Source organism: Sturnus vulgaris, chromosome 1, assembly GCF_052056855.1.
Source record: "Sturnus vulgaris isolate bStuVul1 chromosome 1, bStuVul1.hap1, whole genome shotgun sequence".
NCBI classification, from domain to species: Eukaryota; Metazoa; Chordata; class Aves; order Passeriformes; family Sturnidae; genus Sturnus; species Sturnus vulgaris.
In genome coordinates this window covers 28,969,917-28,989,895 of record NC_142243.1, presented here as the reverse complement: position 1 = coordinate 28,989,895, position 19,979 = coordinate 28,969,917, and the positions used below count along the sequence as shown (strand labels likewise).

General features: G+C 38.0%; 1 long non-coding RNA gene across 1 annotated transcript; it reads left to right on the top strand.

The window, feature by feature from the left end:
* Positions 1 to 2,677: 2,677 nt before the first annotated feature.
* On the top strand, positions 2,678 to 19,732 carry LOC148225127 (uncharacterized). Its single transcript, XR_015802752.1, has 3 exons — positions 2,678 to 2,952; positions 18,986 to 19,058; positions 19,568 to 19,732. It is a non-coding gene; the product is annotated as an uncharacterized LOC148225127 (long non-coding RNA).
* Positions 19,733 to 19,979: the final 247 nt, after the last annotated feature.

Here is a 19,979-nt window from a genome sequence, read left to right as displayed (position 1 = left end):
ACTCAATGATCTTGGAGGTCTTTTTCAACCCAATTGGTTTTGTGATCCTGTGATTAGGACAGTCTCAGTAACATGTCTTAGCAAGCCATCCATTCAACACAGTCTGCTCCATTTTAGGAGGACTCGTCTGAAGATGTGTGCATATATTCATACATGTGTATATGTGTCATTACCACTATTGTTCTGAAAGTAAAGGTGTTAATCCCTAGCAAGTAACATCATGTACAAGTGGCTTTGCAGCTCCTTCATTTCTCTTCAAGATGACAGAGAACTGTGACACAAAGTAGGAAAATGATCATTGCCATATTTGTAATGCAAGAAATACTTAGTGATTTGTAATATTTAAGGGGATATCTACTAGTAAGAATCATATTTTTAAGTCATCCAAAGTGAATCTAGTTTGTTCCATTTATTATGCAGCTGAATACTTAGTCTGTGGACAGATGTTCAATTTGCAGACAGCTGTGTTAGTTTAAGATGTTACTATCCCCAGCTGTTTGCAGCCAGCATGTTACTGAAGGCCCCTGTCCATACAGTTCTGCACGTCTTTACTTGGATTTCTGAGACTAGCTAGGGCAAGGTCATTTGGGCCAGTTCAAACCATCTGCAGTAGCCATTGCTGTTAAGAAGTGCTGAAGACCATGAGCTATTACTCCTATGGTGTCTTTATTGCAGCAGAGAAGCGATTTCACAGTGGTGAACCCTGAGCCTTCTGGGAGCATCTTTGCTGGGTGGACCAAGTCCTTCACAGAAAGGAGACTCCTCCACATAACCAGTTACATATAGATCATGAATAATCATCTCCTTCGTGGATCTTCAGTGGGACGAGGTCTTTGGTATGTAGGAAGAAATTCAGATACCCAAAAAAAGTATATTTGATATATGTACACCTATAAATATCTATGCCATTTCACCATTTTTAATTTTTTTTTTCTGTTGCAGTGTATCTGTCTTTGATATCTTAGGGTTAAGCTGGCAGCAGACACCTACTTTTAGTAATCAGATTCCCCCCCTCAGTGTTGAATAGCTCTCACTGAGCAAGGTATTTGTTTTGGAGAGCTACTAAAAAACTTTATACAGCACGGTCTGAATCCAGTGACCTAAAATGTCAAGGATTACTTTAGTGATGTTTAAATAATTTGAAATTCTGAATTCTTCGTGAGGAAGATCTTTAACAGAGAGTATTATAAAAATAATGTCTCTGTAGACATAATAAAATATTGCATTATCCAGACCTTTTCCTAGAGGAAGTAAAAACAGTCTTTCTTGGTTAGAGTCCTGGAGATCTGTTTCTCATAATGTGATATTTAGGAGCAGCTATGAAATGTCAATATTAATGCTTGTATCATTCTAATTTTACAGATAAAAAAACAAACCCACACCACAAAACTTGAATTTTTTTTCTCATTATCTCATACATGACTGAGAAAGTTATGTGCCTGATAGCAGTGTGAAACAGAAGTATATCTGAAAGAGGATTCTTGAGACTGCCATAAAAAAGCAAATGGCCCCTAAATTACTGGTCTACACTTCTCAGATGTGGGATTGGGTCTTTTGTGCAAAACCCTTTGCTTCTGGACAGAGCTCTTGTTACCTTTACTCTCTGATTTGGACCTGTAATGGTGGAATCCTTTAGCTGTACTGGAGTTTGCATCAAAAAGTTGATGAAAGAGGAGGTGTAGATATTACACATTGATGGGCCACTGTGCTCTCTATGCAAATTTTCTCTACCTGAATGTATTTCAGAAAGCTGAGGCATAATCTTTGCAATTTCAAGCAAACAACTGAGTTTTAACTAAGTGATTCCACATGCTGGTTGAGAAAGACTCTATATTTGCCCTTCAGTGCACTAAACTTACAAATCATGTTTCTAAGACCTTTTCTTTCTGTTTTTGACCTATCACTTTAAATTCAATGTATCTATTTTAGCTGCAATTTAAAACAAATTGTCCCAGTCTGATGAAGACTACTTACTTTCAGTGCCAGAAAAGGGCATATGTCATAAGAAATAGTCTGCACACATACTTCACTGTTGCTTATTTGACAGATGACCTTGATGTGGATCTCCACTGGGGGCTGAGGCTGCTTATGTCCATGTTTGGTTCAGGTTGTCTTGTTACTATTTCCTTCAACTAGGGCAAAGATACAAAGTCCCTCTAATTTTTGTCCCAATGCTTCTCAGCATTATCCAGAAAGAACAACTTAGTTTTTAAAGGGAGGAATCTGAGACCAGAACTCTCATTTGCTGTGCACTCATTTTCAGTTTTACAAGCACCCAGTATCCAGATATCTCAGCCTGTACTAAAATGGAATGAGACTCATGAGGTACAAAAAGACTGAGTAAGCTACTGTATATTCCCATTACCTGTCTATCTCCCTAAAATACTAGCAAAAAAAGCCAAACCAAAACCAAAACCCAAAAAACAACCAAACAAAAAACCAACAACAAAAAACCCCAAAACAAAACAAAAACAAAAAAACCCAAACAAAACAAAACAAAAAAAGCAACAAAAAAAAAAGGTTTGTATTAATATGCATACAATATTTGGGTCCCACATGTTTCTCACTTCAAGCATAATCATGAAACAATATTATAATAAATGATAGTTATATAGTCCAATACAGAGAAGTGAACCAATTCTTTAAGACACATGCTCTAATGCCCCTTCTGCTTTAGGCATCATGGGACACTGAAGGACTGAAAAATTGAGTTCAACAGAACCATGGAGGATGAGTGAGGATGGCTGTGCTCCTGTGGCATCACAGATTATCGCTGTGGACTAAGAAGAATATAATTCAAGAAGAAGAATACAGAGTTTTATATTCAAGAAGAATATAATGAGTTTTCATTATAAAGCCACTGAAAACACTTCATATAAAAAGTTCTATGTATTCTCCTTCCTTTTTCCTGTTGCTCTCTGCTTGCTACCTACAGACTGTCAACACTTTTGAGTAAGTAAAAAGTATTTTTATTATTATTTTTATCTGAGTATTTTGATGGAAATTGATAACAGTATGACTTAAATTTAAATTAACTCACCTAATAGCGAAGACATTTTTATTTTGAAGGCATGAGTGAAGCAAATAATAGAGAAACACACCTTAATTAATTGTTTTATGTCACAAATGCTTTATTTTTTTGATAATGGCACCTATAAACTGAAGATTTTATATATATATATATTCATATATGTGTGTCTCACCTATAAACAGGGCAGCAAGATTAAAGATGCTGTTTTACTCCAATCATAGTGAGTTCAAGTCTTTTGGGGAAAAAACATTCTTTTCATATGCTAAGATGGCTTAAAACAAAACTTTCCCAGTTGTTAGATGTTCAAGAATCTTGAGTTACATGGTATTTTTGTTAATTTTTAAGTAAACCCACATTTTCCACAATATATTAGGTTGCTTTTTCTATGATATTGTGTGTATGGTATTTCATACTGGGATGACAACATTAGGAACACATTCAGTGGCTGCTTAAAATTTTATCCAGACAACAGCTCAAAATGATGCATTTCACACTATTGAAAAGGAGTTATAGAGTCAGAGTGGGGCTTCTTAAAGACCTACTGGATTAAAAGACCTTTTTAAAAGTTACCCTTAAATCAAGAATATATGGCACTTTCTTAAAGCTTGTATAAAGCTTTGTATATATTGTTGCTAAGTTTTTATTATAGATGTAGAAAACTATATTGTTTTCTTTGCTTATTAGTGTTTACTCTGTTTCCATTTTGTTGCATACTTGAGCCATGATTCAGCCTCTAGAAATAGATGTATTCTTCTGGGCTTCTAATGCTCTAACATCTTGGCTCTCACAGCAAACAAACTAATTTAGCACCAAGTTGCCCTACCTACAAAAATAATTTCTGAAGGTTTTGTGATTTGGAGTTGCATTAATCTGAATGATAGGCTCTCCTCAGCCTGCTTAGCATTATACCTCATTCAATAGACAGTTTAATGGATGATCCACAACAGTACATTGCATTTTTGAGCTCTGGGAATTACTCTGCACAGCTCAAGATTTGGGACTGGATTTGGTGGCTGAAATCCAAAAGCTTTTTCCTTTTTTTTAAGCACCAAACATTGCCTCTTGCCAAGTGGGATCATTTTCCCATCTGTTGAAGGGTTTTCTGCCCTTGGTAACAATATTCAGTTTTTCTGGCTCCTTTATACTCACACTAGTGTAAAATAGAAGTTACAGAATTCAGCAGTAATGTCAGTAAGCAACTGAAGTTAAAAGCATCAGGGAATCAGACCTGTAGGTGTGAAGGACCAAAAGAGGGTCTGTCTGCATCTGGAGGGGCTTAATATAACCTGCATTGTTTCCACCTCCTTTTAATAGATGATATCTCATTTAAAAATGGTTGAAAACTCTTCTCCTGTGATGCTTTCTTGACTAACACACCAGCTGCCTTTGGAAAGTTGAGAGAGGGATAAGCTGTGATGGAAGCCTTTGGGAGCAGTGTTTATGTCATACCCCTAAGGACTCCTGGGTGTAAACCCCTGTTTTTCAGTGTGGAACGTGCCAGGGACACAGCACGGTGTGCCCTTTAACAGCGCCCAAGCACTGCAGCTTGGTCAGCCCTGACCTTCACAGAGTGGCAGTGTGAGTGCAAGGAGAGCAGGCTGTATGGGATGGGCTGGTGACAGCTGAGCTCAGCCAGGCACAGCTGGCTGCCCCAGAGGTGGATCAGCCTGGGGGACACCAGGTCAGCACCAAGCTGACCTGCTGGGACCTGCTGAGCTGCTGAGCTGAGTACTGGACTTGCCACAGTGCAGTCCTGAGAAGACTGTTTGATCTTGGATCCCTAGAGTTTAAATCTCCACTGTGGTAGAATATGCATTAGAAAGGGCTAACGTGTATAAATATGGATACACCAAATATAATAGATATGTGTTGGTATATTAAATGTACAGACTCCAGAGAAATTACTCCTGCTGTTATTCCCCAATAACTGGAAAATGTACTTAAAAATCATTTTGTGGGGCTATTTTTGTCACAACACATTTCAGAACAGCTGTCATAACACTGGGAATTTGCTTCCACAAATATATTCCAAAAAGTCCCCTTTATCTGGCAGGGAAACTCAAAAGCAGAGACTACAGTGCGCAGAGCAATATTCCAAATACACATGATAAAAATACTTCTGGTTATTACTGGGTTAATCAGAACTGTTCTGGAAAGTACCAAAAATTACATGTAGCTGTTTCAAAAATCACAGGGATATTTTGAACATTTCCACTGGGTCAAAGCAAAAATAACTATACATCCTTTTTAGGTGATTATATTCAGAAGACTGGTCTTGCTAGAGTGACTTAACACATCCATTACTGCAATTATAATTTAGTGATAATTATTCTGTAGAATTCCAATGTTCTATTACCACAAGTGAGGGCCCATAGAGGAAAACAACATCCAGCATCTCCTGGGCTTTGAAATGAGTGCCTGTGATTTTATAATTTCCAGACTCATTACACTTAGTTTGGGAGAGGCTATACATGCATTGTGTAGGTTAAGAGCCCTCTCTTTGCTGATTAAAATGAAGCACTGTCATTGACTTATCAGATCCAATATGTCTAATTAAAATGGAAAATAATTTTGACCTTACACGGGTTAAGACACATGACTTCCTTACACAAGTTCTAAACACTTACAGGCATTAAGCCAAAGTTTTAAAGCAATTAGTGTTTTATGAAAATCTGTTTAAGGTTCCCTTCAAATAGAATAAATCAAAACAAAAAAAGCAGAAGACAAACAACCCTTCACACAATTCATGTCTTCAGAGTCAGAATATCAACCCTCTGTGACCAGTATGTGACTAAATCCATGCTGACATACTGCTTTGAGGATGCAGCCATCAATGCTCCAGAGACCAAGATCAGCGCAGTACTTCAGAGGGGTCTCTTTGAGGACTGAGATAGCACAAATATGAGTTATCAAAACCTTCCTTCCTTTCATGTTTTGGTCTCTCTGTGTGATTGTCAAGGCATGAGAAGAGTTACATTTGTCCATAAATAGAGCTGAAGACATTAATATTGTAGGGATTAGTTACTTCTCAAAGATGTTTTCTGGCTGTGACATTAACTAGCTTTTGAACCAAGCAAAGGTACAAAATGGATCACATAAATATCTGTAATTGTTTCCACAACACAAATCAGCCAAGTACTTGATTTCACACTTTCTTTGTTTTTCCATGAGGAGCTGGGGCCTAGCTGAATACCTTCACTTTCCATCCCGTGGCTCTAGAAGACAGGTAGAGGTAGAAGGACACACTTGTCAGCCTATCTGGTGTGATCTGTGTTCTGGTTTTGCCTATACTTGAAATGACAAAGGTTGGAAGTTACAGCCACTTCCCAGCTCTGACAGGCAGAGCTGCTTGTCCACAAGGCAAGAACTACACAGGAGGAAGAGGAAGGACTCTTCCTATCATGACAGATGGGGTAGACATATACCATAACATTAGAAAAGAAGAGTTGAAAGAGAAAGAAAAGAGCTACTGCTTTAGTGATAGTCATCAAAAATCTGACTGAGTCTTTTCATCATGCCCTCATTTTCACCTCAAGGGAGGATCTGTTTTGCTGTCTTTACAAATTTGGTCACCCCAAGGGGGATGTTGATGCTCTCATTGTGTTAAAAGTCAGCCTTGTCTGCACTGATAGAGAGATCTAAGAGAGCTCTGCAATAGACCTTGATTTCCAGAAAAATACTGAGCTACAACACTTAAAGGGCCTTCAGGTTATCCAAAAATAGCTAATAATTTTTTTTCAGATGTTGATGTGCCTTTGTTCAATGACAGATTTCTGGAGGCAAATGTTACGGAGTAAACTAATGAGCCATTTCTTGCAACACTTTCAGTTTGGGTTCAAACCGGAAAGCACAGATCCAAGTTCTGCTGCCTTGGGGATATTTTTCAATGTGAGGTTTGGATCCAGCCCACTATAAAGAGCCACTATACATGCAAAATTTGGAGATTGCTGTAGGTTTGGACTCTATCCATTGTTAAGGTTCAAAAGGTTTTGTCTGGGTATTTTGAAGTGGGCCTATCTCCATTTTAGTTTTGGAAACAAAAAAGCCCCAAACACACATATGAAAGAAAATCCCCTTGCAAATCTGCAACTTGCCTATCATATGCAGAAACAATTTCAGGACTCTCAGTCCTCCAGGTAGTTACTTATGCACTGACACCCATTGTTTTCAGTGGACTCCGTGGGTAAATAATTATGCACCTGGGAACAGCCATTTGCAGGATCAGGCTGTTGTAAAATAACATGCTGATGAAAACTTAAAAGGTAGCTGTAGTACTAGATTGGATTGGTGTAGACTGTTAGCAGAGGCTGTCTGGATGCAGGCTTTTGTCACTCTCATTTTAGGAAACAATTTTTTAAAAATTGCATTTCCTCACTCTTGATTTCCAGGGCGTCTCCTGCTCCCCCTTCGAGGAGGAGACAGTTTGCAAGTGCATGCTAGCAAATTCAAATGCTACAAATGAATTTTACAGTCCTCAGTGCTGGTTATTCTCACCTCATGAATCCAGAAGTGTCTATGAATTTGAAGGATTGTTTTGGGGGGATGATCTCATCTCCCAGCTTTACATATTCTCTAGTTTCGTTTTCCCCTGCAACTCATTCCATGCAGTCAGCTAGCAAGCCAGACTTTCCAGAAAAGGACAAACTGCTATTGCTTTTCTTCCTGTTCCTTTGTGTTTGCTGCTTGTGTTCATCATCTTGCTGTGAGGCAATCGTTTTTTCCAAGGGTAGTAGTTATTTAATATTTAATGCACTTTTCATGTTCTCAAAAGCAGTTTTACTATTCCACAGATCAAATAAATTCCAACTTTCAGAAATGATACAATGAAAGCTTCAGCTTCAGAAGCACAGCTGCAAAAGAAGCTTTAATTGCCACTCTAGATAAAGGGCTGAAAATGTCTAGCTAGTGAAAATGCAGTAAATTTGAGAGGTTAGAGCAATAGAGAGCATGTCCATTTTCCACAGGGTATAACACATAAAGTTAGGAAACACTCCTGTGAAGCAGACTGTATGTGATGTGTGACCAAACATGTTTCTATTTTTATCGCAGAGATAGTGAAAAGGGAATAATACTCTTTCCTTTCATTATTAAATCCTATCCGGCTGAGTGTTTTACCATCTTTAGTTATTTAATACATTTTTTTTCTGGTGAAAAGAGAGAATTTTTTTTAATGGTGTGAGTTCATTCAAACATCTTCTATGTGAAGCTCAAGAAAAATTTGCAGATGTCAGGAACTAGTTCAGAAGTTCACTACAATTGATGGATCAATTGTAAAAGACCATAATAAGAGTTACAAAAAAAAATCTCCTCAGAACTTCCCTATAGCCCAAATTTCATATTCCTGTTCCAAAGCATGAATGTCAGAAAGCTTCTCAACATGTTCATCAGGCCTTATTTCACAGGAAAAAAAACAACATTCTTCTTCCCAAGAGCTTTTCTTGGAAAGAAATGCAGTATTTTTTAGTTTGAAAAAAACCCCAGAAGTGGGTCACAGGACAACAGAAAAAAACATGGAAAATTACAGCCTCAAATGGTTAAAGATTTAAAAGTCTATAGGCAGATGGCAGGAGGGTCAGATCCTGGAGTTAGTTAATGCAGTTTCAATAATAGGTGGTATTATTAGCTCAGCCTGTAACTGGTATTCATATGGGATGTCAAATATGGGATGTTACGGAAATATTTCATTATATAATAAATGGGCTTCTCTGAACTAAATCTCTCAACCTTTTGCAGTGACTCATCAGTTGTTTCTGAAACACTGTGTCTTTGACATTGCTGCAGAGACTGCCAAAAGCTGGATCAACCAGCGCCAGCTGGTATTTGTGATACAAATGTATTCCCAAAGGGCATTTGCTTTATTTTAGTTTTCACTATACCCCAGTTATGCACTCATTCAGGTTGCCTGTTTTGTGCTCTTAAGGGCAATGCAGTTCAGGAGGGTTTTGAAAAGAAGTGTCTCAAAAGTCAAGATAAATAATTATATTAAGAAAACATTATCTGGAAATTTTGCTATGGCTTTTAACCTACATTTAGTGATCCAAAAAAGATCCCCAAAAAACCAAAAACCCAACCAATTCCGAGCACTGTAACAATAATTTTGTTTAATTATAACACAGTAAAGATGCACAAACTGTTTAATGCTGATTTCACAAACAATAAAGCATACAATAATATTCTGTGTCCTATTGTGTTATGAAAAGCCTGTCTGTTGTAGTTTTCTCACTCAACCGTTTGGAAAAGGATAGCAGAAATGGAAATCACAAGACTTATAATATTTCCTAGCATCCTACTAAAAACTGTCAACATATAACTGGAACTATCTTAGAGGCCAAATGACTCAGAGGCACACACTTTTAATGACTGCCAGCCAAAAAAAGGCAGAATAAATGACACAACAATATGACTGTGCTGGATCAGTGAAAGAAGTAACGCTTAATTTTACAATCAGTCTGCGAGATTCATTGTCACCGAATGCCAAAAATTTACACAGGTTAAAAACCAGAGTAGCTCATTCAGGAAAGAAAAGTCCAGCAAGAGGTACGAAATAAGAGAGTAAAAACTCCACCTCAAGAACTCCTTAATGTCATAATGCAAGGAGAATGCTGTATGAGCTTCTGCTGCTAGCATGTTCCTCCTGCTCTTATACAGGAACAGGAGAGGGGAGGGTGCTCATCTTCCCAGCACTATTGGTGCAAGGTGATGTATAAGTGTTCCTATGAGCCAAAGAAGCTCAATAGTTCATAATTGTGTTAGTGCAAAGAGAAGAGAGAGGGAAATCGTTGCATGTTGGCACTGTGGCTCAATAGTAAAGACCTTGGTGCATTTCTTGCTTCTTCTATCTCATTTTCCTAGATTAGATATACCAAGGTCTCTTGACCTTTCTATGGTGCCAGTCCAAACACTCTAGTAATGGAAAATACTTCATTTACCTCCTTTCAGTTTGTACCTGTGTCATCCTATTACAGTTCCTGGTTCTACTTCTGTTGGCCTTTTATTGCTAGCTAGGCTCCTGCAACAGGAGATACACACAGACCACATCAAAGAGGAAGAAAATGTTCCTTGCAAGTGGGAACTACTACTCTAACAGTAGCAATGACTTTTCTAACATCTGTTGTTTTTTAAAGCATGCTGTGCATTTTTAATCCTACCTATGAGCAGAGACTGATTTTTCCTGAAAATTTCTGCACCATAGCAAAGCCAGCAACATGCAAAATAACCTCAGAATAGGAAAATAATAGGAGATTCATAAATGGGTCTGCACTGGTGTTTTTCAGAGACTTCTCTGAAATGTTGTACAGCTCATCACCAGGGCTTCTTTTTTCCCATTTCTTCCCCATGCTGTTTGCCTGACTCCCATGCCCACACAGGCTCAATGTACACACTCAAATAAAAATCGAGGGCACAGCACTGATGAGCAACTGCTATTTTATTTTGCCATCTGATCACAGTTTAGCTACTATTGTATACTGTTTTCTGCCAGTCCTTAACAAAGGAATCCAATCAACAACATTCATTCTGCACATTGCCTAGTTGGCCACATCTTTGATGAAATAGCTGACCCTGTATTTCTCAGAGAAGTTATTTTCAGTATAAATATCCCATTTTTCTGGTAGCTGGGGAATTGGAATTGACATGATTCATTTCTTTGGAAACAAGTAATGATTAATAAGCAAAGATTTGAAGTTATTACTGAAAATTTCAAATCCACTTTTGCTTCAGTCTTTTCCAGATCTTGCTGACTATTATGATCTTGGTGTTCAAATGTATTTTACGTAGTCTCCTCACACTCCCAAGTAGTTCTGTTGCATTTTTGTGACTGAGTGTTGCCATTCATTGCTTGAAGTAGGTAACAAGAATTGTGCATTCCTTCAAATAGAAGAACATCCCCAAAGGCTTACTTCAAGTTCTGCTTTGAATTTAAAGCCCCAGTTTAAAATCTGATTATTGCATCTTCTTTTTAAACGTGCTTTTAAGTCTGTTCGCATGTGGAAAATATTTTCAGTTAGAAAAACATAGTTAATATATTTATTCCTACAAACTGAATATGTGACACGTGGTACAAGAAACTTTCATATGTATGAAAGCTATCCATATGAGTTTTATTGCTCCTGCTGTTTCTTATGTGAGTCTGCTGCTGATGTGGCTAAATAAAATTTGGCCCATCCATCGTTAGCAACAGACAAGGATTTATGAATGCATATCGCTTCCCATAGGCCCATTGAAGACCCTTCCTCTAACCACTGATATTCACTTAATGACCACATTTTACTTTTTAAATTTTTGGGGGTTTTTTGGTTGGTTGTTTGGTTTTTTGTTTGTTTTGTTTTGTTGGTTTTTTCCCCCCCTTCTATGTCCTTAATAGATTCTGTTACTTTACATGGTATTGGCCAAAGTCTTATCCCATTTTAGAAACTGCAAATTTAATTTAATTCCTTGGGGTTATATGGAGCTGTTTCAAATTTATGGCAGTAAAAGGAAGATGAGAATTCTGCCTTCGGTGCTCATCTGTTCTGTATAAACTCTCTGAACTTGCAGAAAAAGGTCTTGCATGAACATTCAGGTAACTGAATGCTATTGACCTTGTTAAGAAAGATTATTATTGTTATTGTTGTTGTCGTCATTATTTCTTATTATTATTTGAGTAAATAGAGTTAAACTGAGGTCACAGGCTCTTTTAGGCTACTGATTTCAGAAAGCCTGGTAAATGGATTAAGGCAGAGTAAGCAAGTGGAGTGCTAGGACTAGTGCTAGGGAGAATTCAAGGTCAGGTCTGTTTTGATGAGTTCATCTTGGTTCCTTCGGTTATCCTCACTGTGGGTGGTAACTGTCTGAGTTCCCCAAAGTGTTTACAGTTGAAGTCATCTTAAGACAGGTGGATTTACTTTGAGTCCTGCCAATTTCATATTTATTTTCCTTGAATTCCACCATAGTCCAAATTATCCTGCTGTTACCTTATGAAGATACTTGCCAGAAACCTCCCCTTCTAGTATCTCTGTTGGAGATTTCCAACATTTAAAAGGTGTTGCATATTGACTGCTAGATTATTTACTAAAAAAAACCCAAAACCCACAACCACAAACCAAAAACAAATAAACAAGCTCAAAAAAACCCCCAAACAAACCCAAACCAAACTAAAACAAAAAAACAACCCCCAAAAATACTTGGCAAACCCCAAAAGTTTTGGTTTATCTGTATAGGGAAGTTCTCATGTGGGGAATCAAATCTCTCAAACAAGATGATCAGTTGCTATTCAGTAATAATGGTAATCTGTGCTGCAGTGACAGTTTTAGCTGTATTAGGTGAGATTTCCGAAACTGTGAAGAATGTGGCCCTACAGGACACTTGAGCATGTCCATTATTCATTAGTACTGATGAACGACCTGCAAAACATCTCCTAATTGTTTTAATTACATACAAAGACATGATCATTTCTTCAGCTGCAGTTTCTACCATCTCTCCAGCCTGCCCGTGGTCTCCTGTCAGCCCGTTGTTTTTACCTCTGTGGGAGCAGCCCTGGGACCAGGCAATTACTGACTAAGTGCACTAGGAGAGCACACAGGCAGTAACTTCATACCCAACTATACCACATCTGTAACCACACGGTAAACTTGAATTCAATCCTTCTGTCACATTTATAACTTGAATTTCAAAGCCCTTGCCACATTAGAAAGAAAGTGCTTATTACAGGATTTCTGGTAGTTTCTTAGGGCTGCATTATGGCTTCTCTGATGGGGTTTATGTAGACAAAAGAAATGATGGGCAGCTCTGCAAGGGACTGTTTTGATACAGTTGGGAATTTTAGCTGTCTTTGTATTAAAATTTGGAGATGGCTCCTACACATTCTTCTTACTACCTAGAAGTTAGGCAAAGAAGAAAAAGGCAGTTAAGCTTTAGAGAAGAATAAAGACAATAACAAAACCCAGGCAGAGATTAGAAAATAACAGAAACACCATTTGAGAGAAAATGAAAACAGTTGGTACATGACTTGAAGGCATTTCAGCTTCTCAACTGGTTGCACGTGTAGACAGCTTTGACACAAATATTTGCTTGCTTAGATTTGTAACAAAATGTACCCAAAATGGTGACAGGCATTACTGTAGACTCAGGGACTGAGGTAACCCAGCCAAAATAGCAGAAATACAAGGCATTCTGGGAGCACATGAGGAGAACATGTGCACTGCTGTGCTTACCCACTTTCCCATCTACACAGAAACACACTCACAAGTAATTCAAGTGTATGTGCCCTGGTATCCTTCCCAAGCACTTCACACTTTATATGATATATATACACACCTATATATACGAATGAATATCCATATAGGTACTTATGCATTTACTGTACTGTATATTCACATATTCTATGTCTGGCATTGGTATATTTCCCAAAATGTATCCCTCTTGGGCCTGGAACACCTCTTATTGTGTGGCAGGGACAGCAGTGGCCACCAGTATTCAGCCACACCTGCGTGTGGTGTTCCTCTTTCACCAAATAGTACCCAAGGGAGAGCAATGCTGCCATGCTTTTCTGTCTTCAGGCATGAAAAATCCCCCCACTTTCTGCTGGGGCTGGGGTCAGCTATGAGCCATCATCTGGGAAATTTAGGATAGCAAGTATAATTTAATGCAATTTAAAATAATTTAAACCCCTAAAACATGCAGGACGGAAAGTGATTTCATATTTTGGGTGCATACGTGATCCATGGCTTGCAACATACAAGTGACAACATCCTGGGAGCCTGCAGGGCGAGGAGCACCCGGAAAAGCTGGAGCTGCCTGGGAGGTGGGGCAGGCACCCAGAGCGTGGGGCAGTGTTTGTGTCTGGGGGCAGACACACAGCACAGCTCCACCTTCAGCTTCCCCAGCCACCGAGCTTTCTAAATCTGGAGGCTTGTTTCAGGGCTGCCTCTTGTAATGATGGGAACATTATCTGCTGTGGTTTATGTGTGTTTTTCTATGACACAAAAAGGAATTTTTGTAATTCTGTAGATTGCTTCTGTTTCTCTTTTTGTTCTGGTCTTTTGGTTTCTCTCGTTTGCTTTTCCTTTAATTTTTTTTTTTGTGTGTGTGTGTGTATATCTCTCTTTCCTTTCATACTTTAAAATTTTCTCCTTTCTTCATTTGCCTTGCTGCTGTAAGGGCTGAAATGAGTGAGACTCCTAATACTTACACCCTAAATTTTAGGTAATTTTGTAAAATATTTACTGAGCCTCAAGGTCTGGTCTGTTAATAACTTCCTTATCATGAGAAGGACTTAAAGCACAGACGTCAGTATGATGTTTATTAACATACTTGAAAAATTTAAGATCAGTGTAAACAGTAGTCACCTACTGCCTTAAGTTTAGCTGGCAATTTATTTCATGAAAAGTTACCTTAAAAAAAGTTGGGTTGATTTCATCTCACCTTGCTTAAATCATCCACTGTGTAGATGTTTACCTCAAGCTTGTCCCCACAGCCTCCTTTTATGGCTAATGCAGAGAAAAAGGCACATTCTTCCTGAGATTTATGAGGCTGATTTCAGACTAAGAAATTGCACCCTAGAAGATCTTGACTATTGCATAACTTGCTTCAAGATGACTTTTGCTCCTAAATACTATAGCTGCACCAAAGATAAATTGAAGGACATCAGTAGTTTGAAATCCAGTCCTTAAAAATGAGTCATAAAATAGAATTCAAAAATTTACATTGAGTTGATTACCCTCGTATAGTTTGATTCTTTAATGTTTGCTGACAATAAATTCTAAATTGTCTTTTTGGATTCTAACATCAGCTACAGAAAGATACCATCTTTCTCTTAACTCTTTCTTGCAGTAGAGAAACATATTTGAGTTCATTATGCTCACTGAAAAAATCTCCAACCTATCAAGTTTCCTGTCATTTAGATTCACTTAGGTATTAGAAATCTTGATAGAATAACTGTTTACAGTGCTATATATTTGTAGACAAGTAACAAAGTAGGTTATATCAAGAGATGTAATCATCAGTAGCAGTTTCTAACTGACAGGTGTTAGACTGACATCTGTCAAGAACCATTCGTTTTCTTTTTGCTTGACATTCTTTCTGCTGTTTTTCTAACTTTTCTTTGAATGAAAGTTTTGTATAAATGAAATCTATACTTTTTTTGTCAAGTTTATGAATCCACCTCCTAAGGAGGACACGAAAATCAGTTAAATAACTCACTAAAGAAAAATCAAGATTCAAACTCAAACGATCCAACATATATATATATATATATTTAAAAGAAAACCTCTGCTCATGATTGGAGCTGAGAACCTTTTGGTTCCTATGATAGATTAAAACTATCAAGCTTTCTTCAAATCTTCCAAAAAATTCAGACTTTTCCCAGGCATGTGACAAACGGTGTCTGCCGTGGCCGGGTATTTGGGCACATCAAACTCGTGGTGCCTGCTGTTGGGGAGCTTCAGCCAAGCTCTAACAGTGGAAGGACAATGTGCTGTCAGGTGGTGACACTCCAGGGAGAACCCCCAGCCTGCTGTGGCAGCCAGTTCCGGTGGTGACCATGGCTGCAGTGTGGGATGCAGGCAAGGAGAGATTTTGGCTCATGGTCTCTGAGATGGAGATTTAATGTCCTCCAGCAGCAACCCTGTGTAAGATGCTAAAGATGCCCTGATTATTAGAGCTGGTTGAAAATTTTCCAGTGGAATGCTTCTCAGTTGGAAAATGCTGATTTTACAGAATTGAAACATTTCACAGGAACATGTTGATTCCATTGAAAGTTTCAATGGAAAGCAGGCAGGCAGGCTGTCCAGGAAGCCTGTGCTCCTGGTTGCATGCCAGCCTTAGGCTTCCCTGGCTCCCTGCTCCCTAGGCAGCTGCTCCTTCAGATTCCTGACGCCCCAACCAGGCCTCTGCCTCAGCAGTGGGGTGGCTGGAGGGAGGGAAACATAAAGTGGGGGGTACTGGTCCCCTCACAATCACTTCTTTCCACAGAAGAGAAAGTCTGTTATCACCAGCAAGGTGATACTGATAGTATTTGCTTTTTTTTTAACTTGCACATCACATACTTACAAACATGATCACAGGTAGAAAGAATTCAGTATATTTACATTGAAGTAATGATGCAGCTGTTAGTCTGAAGCATTTATTCCCTATGATAAGCACTAGAAAAAGGACATATTCACTGTGCAGGCTATCATGACAGTGAAAACAATTCACATTTTATCTCTGGACACACAAGGAGTTGTCCCAGTAGAAACCCACCAAACAAAACAGATACCTGTGAAGATGTGTATATACGTGTGTATGTGTGTGTATACATATGTATATATGTGTGTGTATGCATATATACACACATTCTTTCATTCTTTCTTTCTTTATTTTATATACTTATTGTCAAATTTGCTCAGGTGAGCATAACTAAACTAATTTTTCTCATCCAGCCTAGAAACCAGATTTAGGGGGAAAAGAAAAAGTGTTTGATTAGAAATGTCTTTTATGTATTTTAATAGACACCACAGGAATTTCTAAGCCCAGCTAAAAGAACCTTCCATACATTTTAATTAATATGCCTGCTGACTTGAGCTTTTTCTTAATGGTCATAACTTGAGCTTAGAATTCTGTTTTGGGCCATGTATGATTTGACAGGCACCTGTAGAAATCAGTTCTCTCATCACTGCTCACATAGAATGTGCATTCATGTAGCTTCTATTGGCATGCGCAAGTTAATTGTCTCATCACCTTTATACAGTCAGTAAAATTACTAACATGGAACTAATTGGTTTTGAAGTATTTTGGGTGATTTGAATGAAACAAAGAAACAAACAAAAATGTCCCAGCGTATGCTCTGCATGTTACCACCTGTGGAGAAATATACAAGCAATGAGATTTTATGTGCACATGCTTAAAAGTTTTGACTTGCACTGAGGTGTCACACTGCTGATCATTTCTGTGCTTTTCCCTCAAATTTGGTAGGTGGCACACTTACAGTACTTCCAATCAGTGAATCAATAAATAATGAAACCTGTATATTAAGAAAAGTTTAACAAATAAGTGCTCATAATGAAAGTCAGTGTTGTGGGCTATTTCTCCATGGTTTCACTGGCAGTCGTGCTTTTGATCTGGGAGCTGTTAGGAGCTGTTGCACCACAGATGAAAGGAGTTAGAAAATTCCATATCATAATGCAGTTAGATCAGTAATTCATGGAGCAGGTAATTCACAATGACTTGCTGGTCCTTTGATTGCACACGGTTTATGACTATTAGCAGTTTCCCCTTTCAAATTTGTATGCTTCCATACTTCCTTTCTGACCTCTTTTTCATCATTTATAGTCCAATTTGGTAGTGAAAAAACATAACTGGTGCTCAAGTGCATGGCTGTCATTCAAACCTCAATGCGTTAGTGAGCAGTTTGACATTTGTGACTATGAAAAAAAAACATTAAGCAGGTGTACAAAACACTAACCAGGTCCCTCGAACAATGCTTTATGGGATTCACAACTTGCCTCTAGGCTATAAACCTGATTCAGCCTGAGTTTTCAAGGTAGATTTAATCCTGATATTTACACTCCAAATGTATCTTACATTAGAACATAATTGCAATGTAAATGATAGAAACACATTTCAAATGGAAGGTCACAGGAAGAGACGTGTTACCGCAGGAAATTTGCAACGATGTGCTCTTTGGGGTTTGACAATTATCTGTTCTCAGTTTGTAAATTCAAGAGCTGCATCTTCAGCCTCAGTAAACTGTTTTGCTCAGAGGGGTCCAGCCTCTAACAATTTCTTGCTACTCTTCTAAGGGAGTAAGGTTCAAATTAAAACAAACACACAAAAAAGCTATTTAATCACTTTTAACTTTGTCATCTGCTGTACAGGTGTGCACATATCACATTTTATTTCAGTTATACTTACCAGGTTTCTGGGAACTGATGTTGCGGCTTTACAAAGGTAGAGAGATTTCTACAAGTTGGATGAATAACATCAGGTAAACATGAGTTAAAAGAAGTTACTGTTTTGTTTCTAAAGGACTAATGTCATGTTGAAGTTGCTAAAAAAGGGCCTCAAAAAGAACATTCTAAACATTTGAGTAGTCAAGTAGGAATAAAAACTGTGAGTCTGAGAACTAAACAGTTCTTTGAGACGTTCAATTAAAATATTTTTTTTAGGTGTGAATATAAAAACTATGCCAGAATTCTCCCATGGAATCCCTCCCAGCTTCCAATAGGCAGTAGGTTAGGGACTTCCTACGCCAGAGGGCATCCGGACCGCAGTGCTTAGTAGCCATTGATGGACATATCCGTCATGAATTAGTCTAATCTCCTTTTGAACCCTGTAATACTTTTGGCTTCTGCAGCATCCTCTGGTAAGGAGTTCCATGATTTAATTGTACGTTGTAATGAAAAGTGCTTCCTCTTGTTTGCCTGAAAATTGCTGCTCAAAGTTGTGAGTGGGAGCACTTGCCTGTCTGCTCTCTTTTGTTTAGAAGACAGACCTGGTTAGTCTGTTCAAGGTCTTATCCATTTTTTTTCTTATAATAGAAAATCTATAGCTCACAGAAGGTATAGAATGACATTTTGAGATTGCTGTATGTACCAATGTATATGTACCAAATAGCAGAATATACAGGCAATTCAATTGCGAATACTTTATTTTGATATTGTACCTGGGGCTGCTATGACACTTCTGAATTTTGGAAGCAGGAGTAGCATAGGAAGGCTCTGATAAATGTTTTCAACACATGTGCACACACACCTGGATGTACATTATCAGACTGTCTCTAAAGTAATGTGTACTCATGCCCTTTGTGTACCTTTTTTTTTTCTTCCAGAAATGTAGGAAGATTTTGTGGGCAAAATGTGGCAAATTCATGGAACGTGTGGAAAAGACCACACAGAAAAACTGTTTGAAAAGTCAGCACTGGCAGCAGCTCGTGAGCAATAATAGCAAAAAGAAAATGGACATTTGCCTCCTTCTCACCTTCTCTTCTGCTTTGGACAGGATTGCCAGGTGGTGTCCATGCCCTGTTTGAAATGGCTGACACAAGGACAGTTCCACACCAGCAACTGAAAATGTAAGATGACTTACATATTTTGCTGCTTGAGTCATGCTATGGATTTAGTTTCGCCTTTTTTTTGCTTCTTGGAAAAGATGACAAAAGTTTCGTTCAATGTTGTGAGGGCAAAAAGTGTGTTTTTTTAGGATTACAGTATATTTTTTAGATCCAGTTGAAGGCTTCCCTGGGTTTGCTGTTCTCTCCTTTTATGAATAGGAATAACCTAAGAAGAAAAAGAAGTATACAAGCAAATCCATTAAAAAAAAAAAATGCACAAAATATTTAATTTTTTTTCTAGAATAAGTTTAAAATGAAACATCAGGCTTTGCTGAAACATGGCATTTTGATATTTTCTCGGATAAATTATACACAGATTATTTTCCTAACATAATTTTTTGAAATATAAATTATTTAGTCAGAATGCTTTTACTAAATAATTTTCTCCTTCTCAATCCAGGTATTTTTTCCTGTTCCCTTTGTATTTTGCTCATTCCTTTTTCTCTAATACCACTAATTTTTGCTCACAGGTCTACAAAAAATTCTACCTTGGCTCTTGGTCTTTCCATGCCAAAGCCTTGTTGAACAAGCTGGATGTAGCTCAACAGGTACAGAACAAAAGAAGCCCAACTTTTTTTTCTAACTTGAGAGGAAAATAAACCCCACATTTGTTTTATTCTTTTTCTTTGTCTCCTTACTTGATTTCCTGCATAAGCTCACTGGCTGTCATTGCTAGAAGACCTTCAAAACAATAGTATTTGTTTTGCTAATGTAAATACATTTTCTAGCATAGCAAGGCCCTAATCCTTACTAACCTTTGAGGAAATTCTGTGGAAGAGTAAAAAAATGAATAATTTTAGAGAGACCTTAGGTGTTTTCAACATTAAACCACTTTTGGGGCCTGAGGATGGTGGGCCATAACTGAAATAGAGAATTTGACAA